At 42.1% G+C, this 25,973-nt stretch overlaps 1 protein-coding gene and 1 long non-coding RNA gene across 11 annotated transcripts in view; one reads left to right on the top strand and one right to left on the bottom strand.

Annotated features, from left to right (window-relative positions):
- Window positions 1-25,973, bottom strand: part of PALLD (palladin, cytoskeletal associated protein) — a 435,452-nt gene that overhangs the window by 82,551 nt on the left and 326,928 nt on the right. For 2 of the 10 annotated variants that reach the window (XM_031009957.3, XM_031009958.3), the window contains exon 1: window positions 13,927-14,047. The exons of the other annotated variants lie outside the window; for them this stretch is intronic. The gene's annotated coding sequence lies outside the window, so the exon portion shown is untranslated. Of the gene's footprint in view, window positions 1-13,926; window positions 14,048-25,973 lie in introns of those variants that run through there. 10 annotated transcript variants of the gene reach the window in all.
- LOC129533303 (uncharacterized) lies at window positions 13,065-14,586 on the top strand. Its single transcript, XR_008679441.1, has 3 exons — window positions 13,065-13,361; window positions 13,901-14,015; window positions 14,381-14,586. It is a non-coding gene; the product is annotated as an uncharacterized lncRNA (long non-coding RNA).

Genomic DNA, 25,973 nt, shown 5'->3' with positions numbered 1-25,973 from the left:
GTCGAATGCATATTAGAGAAGAGGACTTGGTAATGAAATGACATTCAGTTAAGGGACAGAAGAGTAGCAAAAAGAGGTATCCTAGAATAGCTACTTGCCATCTCAGATTATTGCAAGAGGAAGCCTCACTGATTGAGACCACATTAATTTGAAATCTGTGATACCTCTGAGATTTTCACTAACAACTAAAAAGGGGGCTTGTCAAATAAATCAGTAGTATAACAATTGGCAAAAGTGCTGCTTAAGACAAACGACTTTCAAGCCCTTGGGAAGCATTCATTACATTACTATTTAAAACCGTGGCTTTACTTCCCACCGGTACTTTCTTAGTCTTGACTAGCTGAGTTCTTTGTATGTATAAATCTTCCTTTTTACAAAAGGTTTTATGATTTAGGAGTATCTTAAACTCTAACAACCTGTCTCGTGAGTACAGTTGTCCCTCGGTATTTGAGGGGGACTGGTTCCAGGAACCCTTCGGATACCAAAATCCACAGATGCTCAAGTCCCTGATAAAAAAATGTCCTAGCATTTGCACATCACCTACATACATCCTCCTGTATATTTTAAATCATCTCTAGATTACTTATAATACCTAATGTAAAGGCTATATAAATAGCTGTCATGCTATATTGCTTTTTTTCTTGTATTATTTCTATTGTTGTATTATTGTTTTTGTTTTGTTTTTCCAAATATTTTTGATCTGTGGTTGGTTAAATCCATGAATGTGGAACCCAGGGATCCAGAGGCCAACTATTATCTAAGACAGATGATGCTACTGGAAAAGAAGAAAGGTGTTAGTAAGGGTCCTAAAATTCCTTAAAGGATCTAGAACAATTTCTCCAATGATATAGACAGGTAGGAAATATTTTGATCAATTTATGACTGTATCCCTTGATAGAAAGCACATTTTCATGTTTTCCATGGCACTTTGGGTGTGGAAAGCAAGGCCTTCCACAGCTGGTAAAGCCTCCCTCACCTCCTCTGCTCCGGTGCCTCTCCAGCCACACCAGTCACCTGCCATCCTCCAGACACACGGCCCTCCCCCTCCAGCTTCTCTACCCAGCTTCAGCCTTCTCCCAAACTCTCCACTCTCAGCTCTTGGTTCTCTCCTGAAGCTTCTCCTTACTCCCCCAGGCAGAGCTGGTCAGTCCCTCCTCAGAGGACACTAAATCTGTTTCACCCACAGAACTAATCAATTCATTCTGCATCTGGGCCCCTCCCTTCCGAGCCTAACCCATGATGGCCTGGTCAATGTCCTACTTACTCGGGAATGCTGAGCACAGAACAAACTCAGTACATGTTTGCTGAATAAATGATACTGGATGTGTCTGCTAGCTTTTTAAAGCATTTGGAAAGACTTTCAAGCACGTTAATAACTTTTTAATATTTGGAGTTCATCCTTTATTAGGAAGTTGGCAGGGAAGATACGCTGTGGGATGCCATAGTCCAATTTCCTGTTGCACAACTTTTTTTTCCACCTCATATATTCTAATAAATCTCAGATAAAATTAGAATACCACAGAAATCACAGGGTCTTGCGCTGATGGCACAGTTTTTGACGAGCGACTGGGACTTGGAGAGAGAAAAGTTCAGTGTTAGAAAAGCTATGAGCTGCTCAACCATTCTGAAATCCACAGATTCTTGAAATTCTCAAGGCTTGTGGGGTTCCCCACTTCTCTCTTCTGTGTGCGTATATGTGTATTAACAAGAATAAACAATGATCTCACAGGACTGTTGAGAATTAATACAGAATGTAGATAAAATACTTTGTAAATAACCAGCATCACTGAATATGTATTGACTAAATGGATAAAGCAGTTCACTTGGACTTGGGTAGAAAAAGCCCAGTCAAGGGTAGTCTTTATTTCTAGGCACACTCAATCATGGTTTTTAATTTTTTACAGGTTATTTAGTTTTCTAGAAAAATTGCACCCAAATAAAAACAAACAAAAAACAAACTGTCAAAGCTCTTTGATTTGCACAACCAGATACATGACTTTCCTCCTAAGTAGGGATTCACAGTAGATAGACAACCTAACAGCATCCTTGTTAACGCGTGAGGAAAGGACACCCACATCTTCCTTCTCTAGTTTGCTAAAATTCAAGGTTACCGACTCCTTTTCACTTTCACTAAAGTTCTTAGTAGATATGCTATAAAGCTGTAATTACTCCTGAGGCACCCATGAATAAGAGAGGTGCCCAGGCTTTGGCGAGGTGTGGTAAATTTGGCACGGAAGTTCAATTTCCGTAACATTGTTTCCAGCCCAGGAAATGTCTCAGGTGGCTTGGTATGGGTGAGCTGCTGCCAGTTTTTCGGGCATGGGCTTGCCATCCTTGGCTGACATCATTTGACTGGATTCTTTACTCTGCTTGCCCCACAGAATACTTTGCATTCAATTAGTCTCCATTTTCTCAAACACCCCATGCGATCACCACCATGTCTATGTCTCCAAAAAGCCTAATATGGAAAGCCTCTAATTCATGTGTGGACTCTCCTTGCCTATGAAAATAGCAATAGCAATTACTACTGTGCAAATCAAAACTACAATTGGAAAACTTTCTGATTGTAGCATCATTATTACCTGGAATAATGGGCTACAACTATGACTGCGGCATTATATCAACAGAATTCTTATACTACGTATGTGCTACACTGAATTTGTTTATCCTGATGTCCAAGAACTATCTGAAATCATTAAATGTCAAACATAAATTTAAAATACTCCTTTTAAACTAGGTAAACTTTCCTAACTTGAGCTAAACGAAGAAGATAAGCGCTGACCAGGTGGAGCCTGTGATTTTGCAAGCCAAACTTTCTTCTGTTCCCCTGGTCTAGAGGTTGTATCAGTTCATTAATCATCCCACGTTTCCCAAATTAGAGTATATCCAATGGGTATTACCTCCTGAAATATAAACTAGCATAAATTTTCTAAAAGGTTTGCAGGGAAGTCTTTCATGTTCTGTGGCCCACTAATGGCAAACCTTCCTGCATTTAGAATTCCTTTCCGGCAAAACCACAGTAATTATGCTTAACAGCTGGTTAGGTCAGGTGGCACTATGTATTTCCCTGGCCTTCGTATACTATGACATATACACAACTACACATTTGTGGGACCCCCGTCTATCATCATTTTTTGGGTAACGAGCACTTGGGATTTTTGAGAAGCTTTTATTTCTAATATAGTTTTACTGATTATGTACAGGCTTATAATTTGAACTAGAATGTGGCCCTTACTGATGTCTGAGATTCATCTTTTTATTTCTCCAAAACCGGGGAATCATATTCCGTAAAGTCATCTACTTAAATGTTTTTACCAAGTACTCCATGAGGGCGTGGAGAGAAGACAGAGCAGATAGAGAGAACTGGATAGGAATGCTTTTTAAGTACCTCCTTACATCACAGGGACAGCAAGGCTGAGAAGAAAGTAGCACTCCTCTCCTCTAGTCTTTTTGCTTTAAGAGAAGACTCAAGGCAATGTAGGGTTGTCTGGGGAAAGGCAGCTGGCTGTGGATGGCCTGAATGAGAGCTACCAGCCCATCAGAAGATAGACTTGGAGTGACAGCCATTTTCTCAGCCAGTTTAGAAAATAAAAGAAAGTATCACAAAGCAAGAGGTCTGCAAGTCCCAGACACATTTCTACACTTGACTCCATCATTAACTCACGATATCTACACCAGGATGCAGATTTCTGGATGGCCAAGGAAAACATCAGGTGTCTGTTAAGCTTGCCAGAAGATGATCCATATGTTCAGTCAGATCCTGTGGTTTCATAAGAGTTTCACCTTTAATCACACTGCTGTGAACTGGAATGTCATGTTTTCCCGATTTGTAATTTCAGTTGAATGCCCATCACCAATAAAAGTGAAATTGTTTTTCTTTTTTTAACTTTAAAGAATGTAGCAGAAGGGATGCTGTATCTGAAACCAAACCTAAAAGCACAGTGAATGAAAGGAGGAGCAGATTACCTCAAGATCAGAAGAAAATCCAAAAGCCACATATAAAGAGGGGAATCGGACCCATAATTCATAGCAGAGCAACTGCACAACCAAACTTTGTTTCAAGATATTCAGTCTTCATCACATTCCTTGCTAACTCTTCAAATGACAGTATTAACAGTGGAGCTGGATTACTCTGTAAATGCTACATACTTGCTTTATTTTTCACATAATAAACCAATAATTGTTGGACTACACAGGATAGGAAATCTTTCACTATCAGAGTAATTCTGAAATATATGCTGAGAGATTTCAGTAGACTGCTATGCTGACAGGAAACAATGGGAGCTAAATGACATTGGGCAAACATTCAGGAGTCCAAGGTGATTATTCTTTCATTTTCAGATTTGTATTTAACTTAATAAGTAGACAAAATCAAAATAAACACACAGGAAAACTGAGCTCCAAGCAGAGTTGTAGAGGCTGCATGGAGCTTACCCAGGAGCTCAGATATTATAGAGCCACAGAAGGAGCAGACAGAGAGCGGTCAGATGGTACCTAGAACACAATGACTGTCACTCCGTGGCTGAGGTGTCTACTCAACCCCACTGCTGCATTTTCTCCTCAACCACCAGCCCAGGGCAGCTGGCCAAGTTGTAGAAACTGCCACTGTGTGGTTCCCTCAGTAAGCCAACCGCACTTTTCCATTGGAATTGCTTTCCCAAATAAACTGGTCTTCAGGATTTTTAAGCATTTACCCTTAAAAACTTTCCTCCTGAACATGTAGTCAGTGTTCTCAATTTGACTTTGCCAGATTTGCCATCTGTGCTTAAGCTTTTGGAAAATTCTGCAGTTGCCCTTGATGCACATTTTCAAGTGGTAACATCACTCTGCATCTCAAAGGATGCTTGCTGTGCTGAAAAGAAAAACACAGTTGGCCTCAGGAGATCCAGGTCCAACAGCTCACCTTGGGAAAGTCCCAACCTTTATACGTGTTAATTCTTAAACATTTATATAGTGGGCCGGGCGCAGAGGCTCACACCTGTAATCTCAGCACTTTGGGAGACCGAGGCAGGAGGATCATGAGGTCAGGAGTTTGAGACCAGCCTGACCAACATGGTAAAACTCCATCTCTACTAAAAATACAAAAAGTAGCCAGGCGTGGTGGCACGCACCTGTAATCCCAGCTACTCAGGAGGCTGAGGCAGAAGAATTGCTTGAACCTGGGAGGCAGAGGTTGCAGTGAGCCGAGATTACACCAATGCACTCCAGCCTGGGCAACAGAGCGAAACTTGGTCTCAAAAAATAAATAAATAAATAAATCTGTATAGTGGAGGTGAGGATATCTACCCTACCCAACTCCCCTACTAAACAGCAGCAAATGTCCTGGTATTTTTAAATGAATGGAACTTGACCCTCCCATATAGCACTGCCTTTCACATATCTCAACCTTGATATGCTTTGATGAATCTAAATTTAGGCTTTAAAAAAATCTCTCAATATAAAATCATTCCAAATAACTTTTTTAGGTGAGCTGTCAGACTACGTTGTTCATTTGTACCCTGAGTCAAAGAAGTTGATCTGGGTAAAGGTCTGGCAGCTTCACACCTCTGGTCGTTTCACTAAGCATCCACCACGTTTCTGAGTAGCTCTGGAAAAGCTGGAGATGAACTGATATTACAATGGTATACTTTTCTAGGTTTGCAAACTGACAACTCTTGGTGGTTGTGTATAAAGAAGGGCCAAGGAATCACGAACTTGGACAGCTGCCTTATTAGCCCTAGCTGATTTTTTCTGACCTTCAAAGACATTTGCAAGTTCTTGTATATCACTCTCTCTCTTGCAAATAAAAGCTTCTCCCTGGAGAGGCGAGCTCCTTATCTCTTGTTCCTGGGTATCTTACAGTCACTTGCCAGGACAGATTTATAGTTGCTGGTGTGGACAGTATGTACTCAAACATTCTCTGTTACATAACAAAATGGTGCAATGTGAGAGAAGTATGGAATACATTTGGATTCATTTTGTCTCTTAATAGAGCCAAAAATAGATTTTTTTTAAAAAAATCTACATCTTCCACACAAATACATCCATTTATAGTTATGAAGACAAATAGAAAATGAGGCTTTACCAAGAAAAACCACAAGTTTTTCTAACTCCAGTTTTGAATCAATCTATTTGAGGTTTCACTGGAATACACTTTATTTACTTCAATATTCTGTCCCTGGGCAGATTTTGCAGACTATAGCAGAGCCTAGTCAAATGACAGGATCTTTAGTCAACCTTGAAACACGGAGAGCCCAATTTTCTTACTTTATGCTCTCTTTGGGGGCAAACTCATCCTCTCCCAAGGCTTTAATTACCATCTGTGGTGATAATTCCCAAATCATGGTCTCCCACTCAGATCTCCTCCCAGAATGGCAGCCTAGGTATATAATTGTGTCCTGGACATCTCCACTTGGAATGTTCAAAACTAAACTCTTGTCCTTACCTCTGTAAAACGGCGGCTCCATCTACCCAGGGTCTGGCAGAGCCCTGGGAGTAACCTCTGATGCACCCCCCTCCCTTACCCCTCCCATTCCCCCTCCCTCACCCTTCCCATCCCACCAACACCACTTGTAGTCAATGCCTTCTCCTAACTAGCCTTGGAATCCACCTGCTTCATCAGTTCCTTTGCCATTCACTCAGCTGAGATCACCAATATCTAGTTCTCGTATTATTCTAACCGCAAGTGGTTTTCCCGTTTCCCACTGACTACCTACAGAGCGCCCACAACAGTGTGCCAGCCAAGAAGGAGTCATGAAACAGACATAGAAGGCTTCCTCACTGCCCCCAACAGGGGCACCATCTGGTGGGAATGAGGCTTGACTTAGGTGGTCCCAAGAGAATACTACAAAAGAGTATACAATTAAGAATTTTTAGCCAGTCGTGGTGGCTCACGCCTGTAATGCCACCACTTTGGGAGGCTGAGAGGGCAGATCACTTGAGCTCAAGAGTTCAAGACCAGCCTGAGCAACATGGCAAGACCTCATCTCTATTAAAAATACAAAAAATTAGCTGGGCATGGTGGCGCATGCCTGTAGTCCCAGCTATTTGGGAGGCTGAGGTGGGAGGATCACTTGAGCCCAGGAAGTCAGGGCTGCATCGAGCCATGATCATGCCACTGCACTCCAGCCTGGGTGAAGGTAGTGAGTCCATGTCTCAAACAAAAAAAATTATTTCTTAGTCTAAAACTTAATCCGTTATGGGAATGAGATTAACTCAATGAAATAATTAACAGTAATTGCTATACGAGTACTGTTTTGGGAACTAGGAACATCACAGCATTTCAGAAAAGGGAGAGAATAATGTGACAATTAGAATGAAAAGCTTAAATGAAATTTCTGGACAAGTGTGTAGGTTTCCTATAGCAATCACTCAACAAGCATTAACCATACACATAGTAAGTGCAGGACTCTGCTCCAAGTAAATGACACAGCAAAAAAAAAAAAAAAAAAGGAGTTAGAAGATAATCTCTCTCCTCAAGAAGTGAACTAGAGAATTCTGATCTCCAATATACTGTGGAAGGACGTTAAGAGTCAGAATTTGACCATGGGCAGATCCTGAGTGTACATTTCACCAGCTAAATTCAGGCTCCCTTTCTGCCAGGTGACTGTTTCACATCTCTCTCCTCAAACTGCACCCCCGGCCCCGCACTCCCTCCCTGACCCTCGCTCCCCACTGATGACCACACTCCCCATTCCTCTAAGAAAACAGAAGCAACACAGAACTTCCATGAGCTTCCATTGCTCCTTCCACCCAGCCCTCATCTGTGCCCCCAGATTCCACCTGTTTTCCGGGGCTACAGGAGAATCAGCTCTGCGCTCTTGGCTGAGGTCAAGCCCTCTGCTTGTGCACAAAACCCCAGCCGCTCTAGGACATCCCTCCAGCAACTGTCCTCATCTTTCCCGACCTTGGGATAGAAAAGGCCAAGCCCGTCACCAGTCATTCTTGGATACCTCCCCAGTCACTTGCTGCAGTAGAAGCAGTGACTGATGAGGGTGACATGTACTCAACATTTGGTGTTACGACATAAAATGGGTTGCTGCGAGAAACAATAGCGTATGTACTCCTGGACTGATTTTGTTATCTCACAGCTGTCCTTCAGCCTGTATTCTCTACTTGCCTGAACTGCAACCCCAACCTGGCATTCCTCATGCTCCCTAGATCTATTTTACCACATAGCACATAACTCTATCTGAGGCACTAGCTGTTTAGTTTGTTTTGCTTACTGTTCATCTCTTTCCACTGGCATATAAGCTCCACGAGGGCAAGGATTTCGGCATATTTGTCCATTTCATTCACTGCTTTACTCCCAGAGTCTAACACAGAGCCTGGGCCACAGGACTTGCTCCAAAAATATTTGTTGAATTAATGAGGTCCCAGACTTGCCATTTCTGATCTGTGTGATCTTGACAAATTACTTACCCTCTTAAAATCTCACTTTCATCATTTTTAAGATGGGAGTGCTGATAGTACTCACTACGTGGGATTGTGGTGAGGATTAAATGACATAAAATGTGTTCAACATTTTAGCACATTTTCTGGTTTGAAGTACTCAACAAACGGTATATATTCTATGATTAATTCGAATCATATCCATTAGCATCCAGGTTTACCTTGAGTCTATTCAGCTACCGATAGGTGCTGGTTTGGACATTCAGTAGACTGGCATGAAAAAGAAAAATAAGATGTCTACATATGTGCTTTCCTTCTACTACTGAAGACTATTTAAAAACTAACCTTCACTTAAAAAATACTGAACATACAACTAAGTAACATTAATGTCTAGGTCTAGGTTACTAAGTTCTCAGTAAAAATGATGTTTAGTAAGGAAATGATGTCAGTCAGCCTGCAGCTCATATTGATAAGCCATCTAAAATTGGTCCCATAGGTGATGACATCTAGACCTCACTTCTTCCGCTACCTGTGCTCTCTTCCCCCTCTTCTCTTTCCTCTGTTGTCACAAAGCCAGCTACTGCCAGGATCCCCCCTCCCCATCGCTCTGCAGTCCAGGGTGGGGTCTCTGTTAGCATGAGGAAACGTGAAAGGAAATGTATCTCTGTGTACCTTTATTTTCCCTCCAGGGCTTAAATGGAAAAAGAGAGAAGGTGGAGTCCCTTTTGCCATTGTAACTGGAATTAAAAACCTTAAAAAACTCAAGTTGGAGCTCTGAGTGCATTTTCCCACAAAAACCATGTTATATATAGTGGTTTGGTTCTATGGTACTATTAATAAGACAGAATACTTCAGCTACGATTTCTGGGCTGGCCTGGGAAACCACTAAATATGACATAGTTTCAGTGAAAAAGTGTGTTCAGGGTTCCCAGCAATGAGTTTTTACAAACCCACAATCAGAACACAACCCATCTGAAAGCTGAGGGCCGCCTACTTCACAGTAGGTTTGACAGCCTCACAAAGGCATCTGAATGTCACAGACGTCAACACCAAGCTTAAGAGTCTCCTGCGTGGCGCTCCAGCAGTCCTTCATTTCTGTTTGCCTGATCCCCGTTCTCTAATGTGGCGGGCCTACCTCACACAATTTTGTGAGAACTGAAGCACCTGGTTAGCAATAACTATTCAACAAAGGTTAGCTCTCTTCTCTCCCCTTCATTGGTGAAATTTCAGTGTCTGTACTTTTTACTTGGTTTCATGCATTTTCTTATGAATCTATTTTTAACACTTCTATATGAAAAAAATACAAAGCTTTTGCCAGTAGAAACCAGAAAATGGTTATTGCTCATTTCTTCTGGCTGACACACCTTGTCTGCAAATGGCAGCTTCTCCCGCAGCAGGAAATCTTTTCCATCAAATAAGCCATTACGCCTTCCAACAGTCTCTGCCAAACTGAAAATCACCATCTTCGCTTACCATAGTGGCAGAGCTTTGGCAGTTGGGCTAACGCGCATTGAGCAGGGAGACTCGGCACTGACATTAGCTAACCATCCCACATTTCCATCTTGTTTCCTCGTAGTCATTATCCAAAATACACAAGGAAGAGAGGCTCACCTAACTGGAATGGCTTATGTTACCAATTACGGTCAACCCTAAAGCACATAACCAGGAAGGCAGCTAACACTGACTGAGCAGGAAGAAATCTGTGCCCTAAGTAGTCCACGGAGTTAGGCAGAGAATTGTACCTGCCACCAGTTTCAAAATGCTCTTTCTCCTTCCCTGACACCTCAGGCTCTCCTTATTTCATTTTATCTCCATGTCTTTTCTACAAGAATGGGTCACTGTTTTCTATTAATTAAAACTCTTCAAGCCAGGCACAGTGGCTCACGCCTATAATCCAAGCTACTCAGGAGGCTGAGGCACGAGAATCGCTTGAACCTGGGAGGCAGAGGCTGCAGTGAGCCCAGATCATGCCACTGCACTCCAGCCTGGGTGACAGAGCGAGACTATGTCTCAAAAAAAACAACAAAACAAACAAAAAACTCTTTGGATGAAACATTTCTCATCTACCATCTCTAATTCTTTATCCTCTCTTAAAATTTGATAACAGAGCTTCCCTGTTTTTTAAAAAAAAATCCCTTAAATTCGTGCAATCTCAAAGAGATCTAGGGCTAAACACCTGGGAGACCGAACTAAGAAGAAATGAGTGTCTCAATTTCCTCTCTGTATGGCCCTGGAACAAATCCTCACCTTCTCTGCAGCTTTTTCTCAAATCTGGTCGAGTTCCATTTCTTGTATGGTGTCTCAAAAGAACATTGCTAGAATGAGCCAATATGTATATAGTACCAGGAGCACTTTCAAAGAACACTTTATGCTCTTTTAATGTATTATTTTTAAAAAGTATATGGTTAGTGTCTATTTTCCCCATTTACTTGAAGAAGATTATTTGTAAAATATTGAATGGGAGGCAATTTTTGAAGTATAGTGAATTGTGATTACTCAGAGTTTATCTGGATCTCTTGAAATAAGTGCTGAAAAAGTGCCATACGTTTTGATACAAAATTGTTGAAGTGGAAAATATACACAAAAGAAAATGTCGAATACACCTTTTTATAGTTCCCAGTGATTGTGAAAGAAATCTGGAAAGGGGGGAAATCAACAATTGTTTGGACAATTAAGAACTGTTGGAACACGCTAATAATTTCCCCTTGAAATAATGACTTTAGCACCTTGAGCAGTATGAACTCCATCAACATTGCCAGGAAATGCTTTATATGTTTCAGGAATAATTAGTTGCTTCAAATATAACAGAGTCAAAGGTTTACTGTAACCTAGGGAAAATAATATTTTGGAAAAATGCAAAAATGCAACTACCCTCAAAGGTAGTCCAAATAATATAGTTCATGAGCAAAGTTTTAAAGGCTTAAGACAATAGAGTAAAATTCTGAAGATCAAGTAGAATGCAAGGTGGTGACATTTAATTTTTTTTTATTTTTAGATGGAGTCTCGCTCTGACACCCAGGCTGGAGTGCAGTGGTGTAATCTTGGCTCACTGCAACCTCCACCTGCTGGGTTCAAGTGATTCTCCTGCCTCAGCCTCCTGAGTAGCTGGGGTTATAGGCACACACCACCACACCTGGCTAATTTTTGTATTTTTAGGAGAGACGGGGTTTCACCATGTTGGTCAGGCTGGTCTCAAACTCCTGACCTTGTGATCTGCCCGCCTCAGCCTCCCAAAGTGCTGGGATTACAGGTGTGAGCCTCTATGCCCGGCCTATTGTTACCTTTAAAAATATTAAAAGTCAGCTAAAAACTATCTAGAGCTCATAAGGATCTACTAAAGCAACACTAAGGCTACTATGAGTAGGACACCTGTTTATTGTTTACTAAGTCAGTGGTCCTCACCTGGGACAGACTGGGCCTGTCGTTATTACATTATTTAAAGCAGGTGAGCTACCACACCATCCCAGCTATCAGAATTTCATGATTCATGAATTCCAACAATCACAATAAAAATAAAGCTGCATTATTTCCAACCATCCCCCATGCTCCTCACACAGGGCACCAAGTTTTCACATAGCCAGAGATGGTGTGGATGTTGGCATATTTTGCTACTTGCTGTACATTCCCAGTTTCTTAATGAATGCGGTCACTGGGAAACCAACCCCACTCCTTTTTCTAACGACAAAGTACAAGAATCAGTAAAAAAATAAGTAAAGCTTAGGGATTGGGGGAAAAACTGTTTATTATCTAGCTCTTGTCTATCTCGTATGTTTATGGTTCAAGGATGTGCTATTTATTAACTGCCTCCCTCAAGTTATAAATCTTACACTCACACAAAGGCATAGGGGTACATTAGCTTCAAACTATCTCCTATATCCATTGATCTAAACAGACATGGGGAAAATCAAATTAACTCAAACCTCTTATCTAAATCAAAGTCTGCCAAGTCTGAAGGGGGAAAAAAATTGTTTTGGGGGGATGTAAAAAAAAAAAATAGCAACAAAGATGCTGTCTTTCTAGAAGCAACCCAAACCCAAATCCCTGGACAATTCTCTGGCTATCTTTTCCTTAGGCAGTGGGAGTTAAGGAGACAGTCCTGACAGGAGCCTGCATAACACAAATCAAGAAATTATCCTCACAGCCAAGGCTGGTGACACCATTCCTTAACCTGGCGGAGGGGAGCTTTTCAAGGCTTACGAACCAGGATCATATTATTCCATGTCTCTGAAACTTGGGTCGGTCCCTCTGTCCTTTTCTCGTGCTAGTTTCTCTGTGATTACGCATTAAAATGTAGAGCCAGTCATCTCTGGCTCCTAGAGACTCCCAGGTTGATGAATGCACACCCGTCCTGGAATTTCGCCTGAAGACCAGTAACGGGACTCGGTGTGCCCGGGCCTGTTCGGGGCACGCAGCGCAAGACCCGGCTCCGCAGGGTGGGAAGATGCCCGAGCCCAGGGAGACCCGACCGAGACGCCCCTCTCCTGCCCAGCGCGCCCCCTTCCGTCCCCAGCAAGAGAGCAAAGGTCCCAAGCCTCAATCCGGGCTCAAGCGACCAAACCCCTTTCTGGAGTCTGGACCACTCACCATTCGGGACAGAGCTGCCCCCAAAAGTTAAAATGAGACAAACGGGCGGGAAGCCCCCAGCCCCGGGGCGGGGCCGGCCTAGAGCCCTGCGCTCCAGCTTTGGGAGCTCACCCAGGCCCGGGGAGGGCCAGCCTGGCTGCTCACGGGACCCTCCCTTGTTGGCCCGGCCGTGGCCGGGAACCCACGCGTGGCCGGTGCGCGCTGCCAGTGCTGTAGCTGAGGTTCGGGTTCGGCCCGCGCCCGGCGTGAACAAAGCGGCGGCCAAGGCCTGGGACTGCGGGGACTGAGCCGCCGGCTCCACGCCGCCCCCAGGCCCAGAAGAAACACCGACTGCGGGCCAGGCACAGCACCCGGCCGGGGAAAGGACCCCCCGAGTTACGCGCAAACTTTCTTCGAATGGCGCCCAGGTGGGGTGAACCATCCCAAAGAAAGGAGGATGGGCTTGGGAAGGGAGGGCTCGGCTCAGGTCGGGGGGACCCCTCCGTCCCCACTCCCTCCCCGCCAGCTGCCAGGGAATGATGTCATCGCCTCTCCCGGCCCTCACCCCTGTCTCTGCCAGCCCCGCTTTCTCTGCCCTCCCACCCCAGGTCTGACCCCTCAGGGAGCGTGGCCAAGATTAAGAGAGGGGCGGGGGGCCGGGGGGGTGCGAGGTGTTCAGAGAAGAGTTAGGAGAGCGGGAGGGATCGTCCGTGGCAGCAGAGCATCTTCTCCCGTCTGGGCCCTGCCAAGATGATGCAGACATTCCTATCTGGAGCTCCGCTTTCAGGGATCTGTGCTCCCGCGGGCCGGGGGAGGGAGAGGGCTCGGGAAGGAACCGGCCGGGTGGAAAGTGCGCTGACGAGTCTCTTGTCCTCCCCGCCCCCACCCTGTCCCGAGCCCTGCACTCCCGACTCGCGGCCCACCCTGCACGCTGCACTCCCTTTAATTCACACATTTCTTCCACCAGCCTCAGGGCCGACTCCCCGCGCCTACCTCGGCTCTCCGGGCCGCCTCCCGCTGCTGCCCGATTCCGCGTCCGGAGCGAGCGGGAGCTGCAGCGGGCTCCGCGGACCGGGCGCGGGGTAGGTATCGGGCTTTATACCTCGCCCGCCGGGTGACTCAGGAGGCTCCGAGCCTTCACCCGCCGCCCTTCAAAATAAGAGTCCGGCGGCGCGGCGGGCGGGAGAGAGGAGGCGTGGCTCGCAGCTCTGGGACGCGGCCCCCAGGTTAGGGAGGCTTCCCCGCACCCACTCGTAACCTTGTCCCGCCCTTTGCATCTTTCTGGTCGCAGGCCCCTTCCTGGGGCAGCCAAGCTACAAATCGGGCTTTCCTGGAACGATCGAGAAGTGCTAATAACGGGAAGGAATTTAAGTTTTTTAGGCCCATAGATGTGTTGTCGGCATGTTAGGATGATTCTCCTCCGGTGTTTGTGTTTTTTCCTTTACAGACTAAAGAGTGTCCAATAAACGCGACTCCAGGGCAGCGTTTTAGGGGAAAGCAATAAAAACTCACGGTAGAATGGAAGCTGCCCTGAAGGAATGGAACTACGAGACTGGGACTGGGGCTGGGACTGGGGCTGTGGGGAGGGAAAGCACATACAGTGTAAAAACGATTGTGTGACATTAAATCGAAAAGCACAAATCATCATGCAGTATATTTCTTTTCTAAGGAAGAGGAAGGATAATTTTTAGATTTCCATTAATTAGTTTACTGGGTTCTGTGTAATAAAAAGCTAAATTCAGGAGCCCTTAGGGTGAGAAGAGTAAAGCACTTTGATCTAGCAACATCTGAGGAACCCGGTCCCTATCCTATCCTGTGATCCTCTTAGCTCATAAACTACTGGAGGTCCTGAGTCACTTATTTTAACGCTCATCTACACAGGAACTTCTGTAGAAGTGTTTTCAAAGAGGAACTGGACTCATTCGTTCCAGAATTAATATTCTATGCAAAATTTGTGACAGATTGTGGGCTTAGCCCTAAATCCAGATCACCAACTTTTCTTTCACCAGATCAGCTAAGGACACGCCTGGCTCTGTGTATAATCCTCCGGTAGCTGGGTTGGCACACCATGTCACAACAATTTCTGTCTTCTTTCTCCTTTCAGAGTGTGCTCCTTGGCCACTGGGACCAAATCTTTCACACACAATAAGCTGTTAACAAAATGAATGCATGAATGAATGAACGAATGGTAATATCTACCATTTACTGAACTTACTGTTGTGCCAGGCTGTTTCGGTAACGTGGTCACTTGGTAACTGCCAATAAATGCTAACTAGTTTTGAATAGCCAGTAGACCACTTGTTTAAAGGGTTTAGTACTGTAACTGTATCCTGCTGTCATTACTGATACCTAACACTAGCATTGCTAGGTTCACTGTCTTCAGCCAGGTAGTCTATTCCTCTCTCAGAAATATCTTTATTGACTTTTAAATGAATAACGATGTCTGTAAATATTAAAAACCAAATATTGTTCTTTAAACAATAAACCAAAATTGAATGTCCCTGTGATTTTACTCCCAGAGATAAACTGTTAGCTGCCTAAAGTATAGTCCTCCAGGCTTTTGTATGTGTATTTAAACACACACTTAAAATAGCTTAGATCATTGTTTCCATACAATTTTGTAACTTTTTTTTTTTGAGACAGGGTCTCACTCTGTTGCCCAGGCTGAAGTGCAGTGGTGCAGTCATGGCTCACTGCAGTTTTGACCTCCCAGGCTCAAGTGATCCTCCCACCTCAGCCTCCTGAGTAACTAGGGCTACAGGCACGTGCCATCATACCCAGCTAATTTAAAACATTTTTTTTTTGTTCAAGACAAGGTCTCGCTGTGTTGTCCAGGCTGGTCTCAAACTCCTGATCTCAAGTGATCCTCCCACCTCGGCCTCCCAGGCGTGACCACCGCACTCAGCCTATAACTTTTTTTTTTTTTTTTTTTGAGACAAAGTCTCACTCTGTCACCCAGGCTGGAGTGCAGTGGCATGGTCTTGGCTCACTGCAACCTCCACCTCCTGGGTTCAAGCGTTTCTCCTGCCTCAGCCTCCCAAGTAGCTGGGATAACAGGCGCCTGCCACCACACCCAGCTAATTTTTGTATTTTTTGTAGAGACGGGGTTTCACCATGTTGGCCAAGCTGCTCTTGAACTCCTGACCTCAAGTGATCCACCTGCCTTGGCCTCCCAAAGTGCTGGGATTATAGGCATGACCCACTGCACCTGGCCTGTAACCTATTTTTTTTAACCTAATAATATACTGACCATAGTCATCTTTCTGGGGATAATACAAAGCATTATCATCTCTTGCATTTTTGAGAGGGTGATAGGCCAACAATTCATTGTCCTGGAACACAAGCTTTAAAGAGTAAAAATCACTTTGCCTATTCTAATATTTCTAACAGTATTTCCCTGTTTAGCTTCACCTTTCTTTGAATTCTCAGCTTGTTTACACCCATGTCAAATGGCCCTTAGGGCTGCAGCAATGACATCACCTGGCCTGCAGCAGGGTTTTCTTGCAGGCTGTGATGGGACACTGACTAAAGAGTGCCACCAGACGAGAGTTAGGACGTGTGATCTGTGCCATTAACTGTGGGACTCTGAAGCTTCCTTATTTCCACAATAATGGGATTAATCTGATGGATTTTTAAGTTACGCTTCTTAAATTTTATGATTTTATGATTTAGGAGTCCTTTCACAACATAAAGAGCAGAAAGAATAAAACAGATGTCTGATATTACCACCTGTAGTGTTTACCGGCCATGGAAGGGACTGTGGGGTAGAATAGACTTGGAGAGTTGATTGGCTGTGAGAAAACATACGCACTTCCTTTACTCTGAGGAGACAGCAAAAGAAGGATGATCCATTAGATCTGTCATCTCTGTGTCTGCCTTATTCCAACTACAGGTGCCCAGAAAGATGCATGCATGTGGACCAGTTTTCACTTTTCAGTGCTGAAATCCACGAAGATTTAAGGCACTGATGCAAAACACTGAATATTCCAATGTTTGCAACTTTGAAGGTTTTACACGTGAACCGTGGGAGGTGTGGATACACTTTGAACAAGCCCCAGAATTGCTAAAACTAGTATCAGTAGAAGCACTGATAAGAATTTCTGCCAAGTTTGAAAAAGAATATTCCATCCTCCTCTGAACACTGAAGATTCTGATCAAGTCTTCTCCTTATATTACTTTTATTTCATTCTTCCTTGACTAAAACTTAGCTTTCTGTGGATTTGAGATAAGATGAAAGGGGCAGAGAATAAATACACAATGAACTTTTATTCCGTCAGGAGTGACACTCAAGGAACTCCCTCCAGCTTCGCTGGCTGTATCTGCCAGAGTCTCTGCTTTAGGGCGTGCATCTCTGGCTTTACCTTCACAGGCTTTGGCTCAGAGGCCTAAGGCTTCAAACATGCAAATTTACTTTGAGATGAAACATTGTGCTCAATTCGCCAAGTATTTGGGGAGAAAAGTGGAAAGGGTGAAAGTAACCTTCAAATCATTCCTTTTCATATTTTTCTCACAATGAAAATAGTGAAACATAGGTGGTTAAAAACTAAAACACTAAAACGAAAGACACTAAAAACCAACAGTATTCACTAAAGAAAGAAGATATTGGCAGTGAAACCAAATCACAGATCTATTTATCAATCGACTGTTTGATCTATCTAACTACTGACAGGTATTGCACACTATCTAGCTCAAAATGCTCAGCATAGGTAACATGATAATATTTTATAAAGTAGATATGATTAGCAAACCAAGTAAATGTCTTTTTACTGCTACCACAAATCAACATTGTTCGATCATGCTTTTCTAACTTAAGAATTAAAGCCCAAAATCTATATTTTCATTTATTTTATTTCCATGTAGCAGCAAAGGAATATTAATATATCTTCAGGCATTTTGCTTAATATTTGAATGAAAATTACCAAAACTTGAGATTTTCCTAGAAGATTCCTGGCTTCTGGATTGGCACATTTTCTACAAGGAGGCTTTTGCTATGTATTTCCTCAGAGTGATCAATGTTGTCTATAACAGATGTTCTGATAATCAGGTCAGCATCAGGATCTTGTTCCATTCACTTCTGGTGTTTTGATGTTTGTTGCTGTTGTTTTGAGACGGAGTCCTGCAGTGTTACCCGGGCTGGAGTGCAATGGCGTGATCTCGGCTCACTGCAACCTCCGCCTCCCGGGTTCACGCGATTCTCCTGCCTCAGCCTCCCGAGTACCTGGGATTACAGGCGTGCACCATCATACCCAGCTAATTTTTTGTATTTTAAATAGAGACAGGGTTTCACTATGTTGGCCAGACTGGTCTCGAACTTCTGATCTTGTGATCTGCCTCTTCGGCCTCCCAAAGTGCTGGGATTACAGGCATGAGCCACCGTGCCTGGCCTTTGATGTTATTTTTAAAAACTTGATTTAGCTCTTACTATATTTTTTAGAGTGACAGAATCTTGCCTGAATGGCCTGTTTCTTCTATTGTAGTTGCTACCTTTGCAAGGGCTCCCAACTACATTTATCAAACAAGAACAAGACTAAGGAAATAACAGATTAATTATAGATTTTACCTGATATTGCTTCATAGTAATGTTATGTTTGGGAAAATGTTTCGGAGAGTAGAATGCTTAAGATCAGCTTTTAGTCCATTCATTTTTAAGAATAAGCAACTTTTAACAATCTTGGACTATTTTGAATTTGGACTCTGTAATGAAGTGTAACATTTTATACAAAACACATTTGTCTCCATATCAACAACTAGTAATTATTTTAACAAAAGTGAGAAACTTTTACAAACCAAAATGTGGGTATTCTAAAGAGGCTCAGCCTCACGCATTATCTGATCATGAAGACAGACCATTAGGGGAGGAGGGAAAGGGCACCCCTCCGAGGACAACTCATACTTTGAACATGAAAACAAATTCATCTATCCTATTGGTAAAGATAACTTTATGGCTCTTTGGTTTGTTCACAACTTTTTATTAAGAGCAGGGAGAATGGATCAGGAAAAAAGAAATGGGACTGTTTGTACTTATATAGACATAACTAGAACCCAGTGGACATCAAATGCTATGTCACAGGGAGAATGACAACCAGGTCTGCAGTTGGAATGTAAAGAAAGGCCACACTACGATAAACAAAAAACAGGCTGAGCTTATGAGAGTGAGGTAAGCCTTGAACATCCGAGACAATTCCAGAGGACTCAAAATCAGAGTCGGGAGGGGGCTGAAGAGATTATCTAGTGAAGGCATGTCCTGAAAAGAGCATGGCCTTTGGAGCTGGACAGAGTGGGGTCAGTTCCACTGTTTCCATGACCTTGAAATCACAAAGGTTTTGTTTTCTCATCTGTAAAGTGGAGGTTAAGGTATTTACCCTGGACTGCTGTTGAAAAGACACAGTGCAATGCTGTCATTGCAGTGCCTAACATACTGTTTGGTATGTAGCAGGTGGGGAACTGGGTTTTGTTTGTTTTTGCCTTTTAATTTTGTTTTTGCAAAACACAGTATTTAGTTTCAGATAATAAAAAAACAGAGTAAAAAAATAATAATCTGAACTTTACTTTGGGCTGGCATTATGCCAATCATGTCACATGCATTCTCCTGTTTATCTGACTCTAGAAACCATGAAGAAGTATCACTATAACTATCATCCCAGGGACAGTGAGCACAGAGAGGTTAGGTAACTTACCCAAGGGCACGGAGCTGGTAAGGGGAGGAGCGGAGATGTAAATCCTTAACTCCAGAGTCCAAGCTCCAAGGAATATATATATTTGGAGTAAAAAATACATACTTATGGAAAGTGCATTCACCATCCATTCACCATCCCTAAGATCTCCATTTTACCAATGGAGCAATTGATTATTGCCAAGTTTTATTGTGCATAGTCAGGTCTGCTTGATCTGAAATAGTTAAGGCAGCTTCTAAACATGTCCTGCTTGATCCACAGTAGAATCTGACTCACTATTGAGCACCCTTTTCCAAATCAAATGAGTTATGCTGGCTCTGAAGGAATCATCCACAGATTCCATGTGGATTACTAAAGAGGCATAGTGAGAATTTGCCTGTTTATGTGATTCTCCTGAATAAGTAGTGAAATACCGTTATCAGTGGACTAAATATTTGAACTTATCCTACATAAGAAAAACCTTAAGTTGTATCTTATATATATAGTGATGGATAATAGACAAAGATGGCCTATTTAGGCGAGGATTACAGATTTTACGTTAATCCCAGTGGCAATTCATGAAGTCATGGGTAAGATCATGCATAAAGTCCTCAGCTTGTTCTTTTAATACTATTAATATTACCTCTGGTGACACCATAACAAGGAATCTTGTGTCACATTTCATGTAGATTTCCAGGGTGCTTAGAAAACACCCAGATCAGCCATGATTCCATTGTTGCTCCCAGAAATACAGGAAGTAAAACTCTCTCAGCAATGGAGCTGCTTAGGGTGTTGCAGCGCCGTTTTCAGAAGAATGAAGTCAATTCAAAGGAAACCATGGACTCCGACAGGCTATACATAGGGGACTATCACAAGAAGGAGGGAATTGGATCTATTTCCCTAACTCTGATTAACCTGTCATCTCTGAAACCTTCCTTCTACCCAGCACTTCACATCTTAAACTTGAATATCCATTCTTCTGGATCAATACACGAATCCTCTGCGTCAAATAAATGGGATTATGTTATCTGAAGTACTTTATTTTTCTCATTAGGAAAATACATAATGATTTGCTTCAGTGCTGAAGTTAAAGGTTTTCTAGCAAAGATATCCAACTACTAAGAGAATCATTGAGATTATTTTGCAGTATATATCTTTAACAAAATAAAATGTACAAACCTAGACTCCAATATGGAAATGGAATGAGAAGAGAGAGAGAAGAGAGAGAATAAGGAGAAGTCAAATATTCCAATTAAACTTTCTTTAAATATAAAAATGTAATAAATGTATTTAAAATTAGAAAATTCTCTGACTATAGACCATAAGCTCCATAGGAGAGAATATTTGGTAACATTGGCAATTAAAGAAATGAATTTGGCCAGGCACAGTGGCTCACGTCTATAATCCCAGCACTTTGGGAGGCCAAGGTGGGAGGATCACTTGAGCCCAGGAGTTGGAGACCAGCCTGGGCAACATGGCAAAACTCCATCTCTACAAAAAATAGAAGCCAGGTGTGGTGGTGTGCGTCTGTAGTCCCAGCTACTTGGGAGGCTGAGGTGGGAGAATCGCTTGAGCCTGGGAGGTGGAGGTTGCAGTGAGCCAAGATCATGCCACTGCACTCCAGCCTGGGTGTCAGAGTGACAACTTGTCTCGAAAAAAAAAAAAAAAGAATTTATCTGATACATAGTTTATATAATTGACAGTTAAAACAATTGACAATAATATTGATATTGCCTGTTACAGGCCCCTTAAGTGAGTTATACTAGGTCACTGCTGATACAATGAAGTACTAGATTTCAAGGAAAAAAAATTAAGGTTTTTTTAACCCAAGATTTCCATAGTCGTAAATGTAAAAAATAATTCCATTGCTCCAAAGAAGTAAGATCATTATTCTTGTATTAGTATATGATATTTGTCTGTTTTTAGTAACTTTAGAAAAAGTTCAATGATTTTGAGAAAATTTGGTCAATTTATAAGATTTATCAAAAGATGTTTCAAATTAAACTTTGGTTCAATCTGCTATGTTCAAAGGAACTGGTGGCCTATGAATATTTTCAAATGGCTATTTCTTTTACAATATATAATGGATTTTAATAAGATATGGCTCATGAAAAGAGTTCAGAGAGAAGACTGCACTGAGAGAAATAAGAGTTTAGAATATCATTTAAAAAGTATTCACTTAAGAGGATTGGTAAAAAAATAAAAAAATAAATAAATGTATTTCTGGACAAAGTTGACAAAGTAAGACTTTGAAAGTAAAGTTTTCAATGCAAGTGAAAAGAAAATACGGCAACCATAAGTAAAGACTAAATTCAGTCCTGCCTCTTTAAAAGCCAGGCCTTCCGTAAACCATTACCTCAATTTTAGCAAAAGTCTCATTAGAGATTAATTTATTGGCAATGGGTATATGCATGTTTGGGCCCATTGTTGCATTTTGTTCATTAGCTTATAGGTGGCAACATTATTATTCCATCTTCATTTGTGGGTGGTATAAGTACAAGCTTGACATAACTTTGGTGTCATTGTTCCCTTGTTTGCCCACTGCATGTCACTTAAGAAAACTTTGTGTAGCAATGAATAAACTGGTCTGACAAAAATTCTCTTCACAAACTGACTCTTTTGGAGAACACAGACACAGTCTTTTAGCATCATGGAGGAATTAATTTTTGATTCAGTCACCTGCTTCGTTGTCATATTATGAACAAAGGGCCCTACATAAGCAGCCCTGGCAGAGCACAGTGGACACAAATACTGGCTTTTCTAGGCCAAGTAGTGTTACATAAGGAGAAAGGGATTTCTTTTTTTTGAAATGGGTCCTGCTCTGTTGCCCAGGATGGAGTGCAGTGGTATGATCTCAGCTTACTGCGGTCTCCATCTTCTGGGATCAAGCCATCCTCCCACCTCAGCCTCCTGAGTAGCTGGGACTGCAAGCGTGCACCACCCCGTGGCTAATTTTTTTGTATTTTTTGTAGAGACAGGGTCTCACCATGTTGCCCAGTCTGGTCTCAAACTCTTGAGCTCAAGTGATCCATCCACCTGCCTTGGTATCTTAAAGTGCTGGCACTCCAGGCGTGAACTACCTCGCCGAGAAAGGGATTTCTGATTCTTGAGCTGCTCATTGTTCAGAGACAACATCAGGAAAAATAGAAGAAACGGGCCTAGCAGTGTTCTCTGTTACAGTGACGGTAAAAATCGATGGGGCCAGCTATGGTTCCATGAAGTCTCTTTGTCCACAATCTTAGGCAGGGCCAATTTATTCATTAGGTTCAGTGGGCAGGGCTGACACTTTGGGCAACCCAAGAAAAAATTTTAATAAACCCAGAAGGAAAAAGTGAACATAAATAAATATAACAATGATGACCATATAATAATGAATCCAGCCTGGGTTACATTCATCGTTATACCAATACAACTATAAAATATAATTCTATTTTTTTTTTAATGGAGAAACGGACCTACAAAGGCAAAAGTGCCTAAGGCCCATGAAAGTCATAATGCAGCCCTATCCTTGGGTATCTGACATTCACCTGAAACTTTGACACTTTTCTTTCATTAGATATAAAGACAAGCTCTACCACCTATTCTCTATTTACCATTGTATTCTATGTGAACCTAAATCAGCAGGTGTCACAAGGTTTTAGAAGAAGAAAACAACCTCCAGTATTCTCAAGCTCTTCATAATCAAAGCGCGGAGACAAAAATCAGCTGTTGACAACAGGTGCTTTGCAGTTGTTCATTCATCTGGACATTTCTTTTATGAGTTAATTACTCATAGCTCCATGGTGAACAATCTGCACATCTGGGAAAATAAAACTGCCCACTGAAAGTGAATTACTAGAGCGTAGGTGAAACACAATAGTTAATTCATTTGGATACCCTTAAAAGGCTTAACAAAAATCCCTGAAGCACTTGGAAGTTGGACTCCGTGTCTGAAGAATGAGTTAGGATCAGGTTGAAGGCTGCAACATAGGAATATGTGATTCCAACTTCTCATTCAGCTCCGGACACTTCCCTGGGTCACCCACTCTCTCCTTTACACAGCCACCTCTCCCAGAGTTTCCCATTGATCAGTATCATTTGACCTCATCAGCAAAATGCCCTGCTTTTCATTTAAGTACCTACAGATTTCCTTTTCAATTTCAACTTCTTTGTGGTGAGAAGAGAGTACTTTGCTACCTGCCTCCCTTCCCCACCCCGCCCCCTCCCCAAAAAGAAAAAAATCTAAAACCAAACAAAAGCTCTAGTATGTAAAACAATTCCTAAGCTAGGTTCATTATTATCACACAGCTATTTAGACTTTAAATATAACAAAGACCTCATCAGGTCCTGAGTCCTCTTGGAAATGAGGTCTTGAGACAAAATTCTCATACTCTCTTAGTTTCCCCATGTGTTCTGCGGAGGGGCTGGATGGCTGAGCTCTAACATTCCTTTCAGCTGGAGGGTTCTGGGATCAGGCCTCAGGCCAGCCCACCATGGCCTGGCACAGAACTTTCAGCAACTCTTCAAATGGGTATTATACAGAGCAGTGGGCTTCAACAAGAGTCTATTGAGAGATGAGAAAAAAAATACTAAAACTTCGTTTTTGTTTTTGTTTTTTTGAGACAGCGTTTTGCTCTGTTGCCCAGGCTGGAGTGTGATGGCGCGATGTCGGCTCACTGCAACCTCCACCTCTCGAGTTCAAGTGATTCTCCTGCCTCAGCCTCCTGAGTAGCTGGGAATACAGGCACGCACCACCATGCCCGGCTAGTTTTTGTATTTTTTTTTAGTAGAGACGAGGTTTCACCATTTTGGCCAGGCTGGTCTCGAACTCCTGACCTCAGGTGATCCACCAGCCTCGGCCTCCCAAAGTGCTAGGATTACAGCCGTGAGCTACTGCACCTGGCCTAAAACTTCTCTTTATACGTATATTCATCTCATTCTTCAAATTTTTCTCTCTTTGTGTATATCTGTATGTGTAATAATACATTAAACATGTATATATTTGTACATACATATATATACCCATATCTGCATACACACACATACATATACATGATATTTTACCAAAGGGGATGAATGATGAAAAAAAAAATACCTTAGTATCCCATGGTTTTAAGGTAAGATGAAATAAGTAGAGAACAAATACGTAATCAACTTATCAGATAATGTTTTGCAGAGGACTTAGGATTTCCATTTCTAACGTCATGCTTAGCACTATTTGGTTCATAAACATACACTTTCAAACATGCAAATTTAACTTCAGGTGAAATAATTGAGTCTATTTTCCACTACTTTGGGGAGGAGGATGGATTAGGTAAAGATAATTCCTTCAAATCATTCCTTTATATGGAGATTCAACTAAATACCCTCACTGTGAGTTACAGAGTAGATTATTCTGGGCATATCTTTATGTCTGCGACATTTGGAGCTTGGATGTTGTGGACAAGCAAAGCATGTGACTTGCTAAATCTTTTTCCATACTGATGTGACAGGAATCATAACCCAAAGAAATACAGAGACATTGATAACTCAATAACTCTTATTGCGATCCTCACTTAATAAATAATAGTATCATTAGATTCCTTCACTGGTATGACATACAACATTGCAAAATTTATATATGTCTGTCCTCCAAATTTTCACTGATGCAGGTTAATTTTTGGAGTTATCTGTGTAACTATCATTCTCATATTCAAATAGAAAAATTATCACCTGGATACCTGGCTTCTGGAAGCCCATCATTTTATTTACTCAGAGTAGAAGTTCTTCCTCATACCTTTGGTCATAGTCAAGAGAATTGTCATCTACTTGGGATACTTTAGGTGTATTTTCAAAAACTTTCACTGAACACCTACTGAAGTAATGCAAGTTCATGCTTAAGAGCTCATGCTTTGGGTGTAAATCCCAAGGCTGATACTTTGTCTAAATCTCAACATACGCACTTGTGAGGCATATGTATCCATATGCATAACTGGCACTATTTCTCCATGTTCTTTTCTAGTCCTCAAAGCATAGCTATACAAATAGCTTGCAGTTTCACAAGGTAACTATTATTTTATCATTTATCATAAATATTTTTGCCTTCATAGGCTTAATTGTTACTAGTTTTAATTGCTGCATAATATTCCATTGCTAGGTGTAAGGCTTTGGGGAAGTTATTTAACTTCTCTGTGCCTCAGTTTCCTCCTCTAGTAAAATGAGAATAATAGCACTGCACACCTCATTAATTGCTGCAAGGATTCAACGAGACTTTGGAAAGCATTTGGCACAGCGCACATGGCATTGCTGCCAATAAGTTTAGTTATTACTGAGAAACATGACTTCTGCCACTAAGGAGTTAATATTCTAAATAAGTAACTAGATGAAGCAGAATCACCTTGCCTAAGACAAGACTATAAATTGTCTAGA

The sequence above is a fragment of the Gorilla gorilla genome, chromosome 3 (genome assembly GCF_029281585.2).
Source record: "Gorilla gorilla gorilla isolate KB3781 chromosome 3, NHGRI_mGorGor1-v2.1_pri, whole genome shotgun sequence".
Lineage (NCBI taxonomy): Eukaryota > Metazoa > Chordata > Mammalia > Primates > Hominidae > Gorilla > Gorilla gorilla.
Note: the sequence above shows the minus strand (reverse complement) of the source record. Positions and strands in the feature narration are given on the sequence as shown.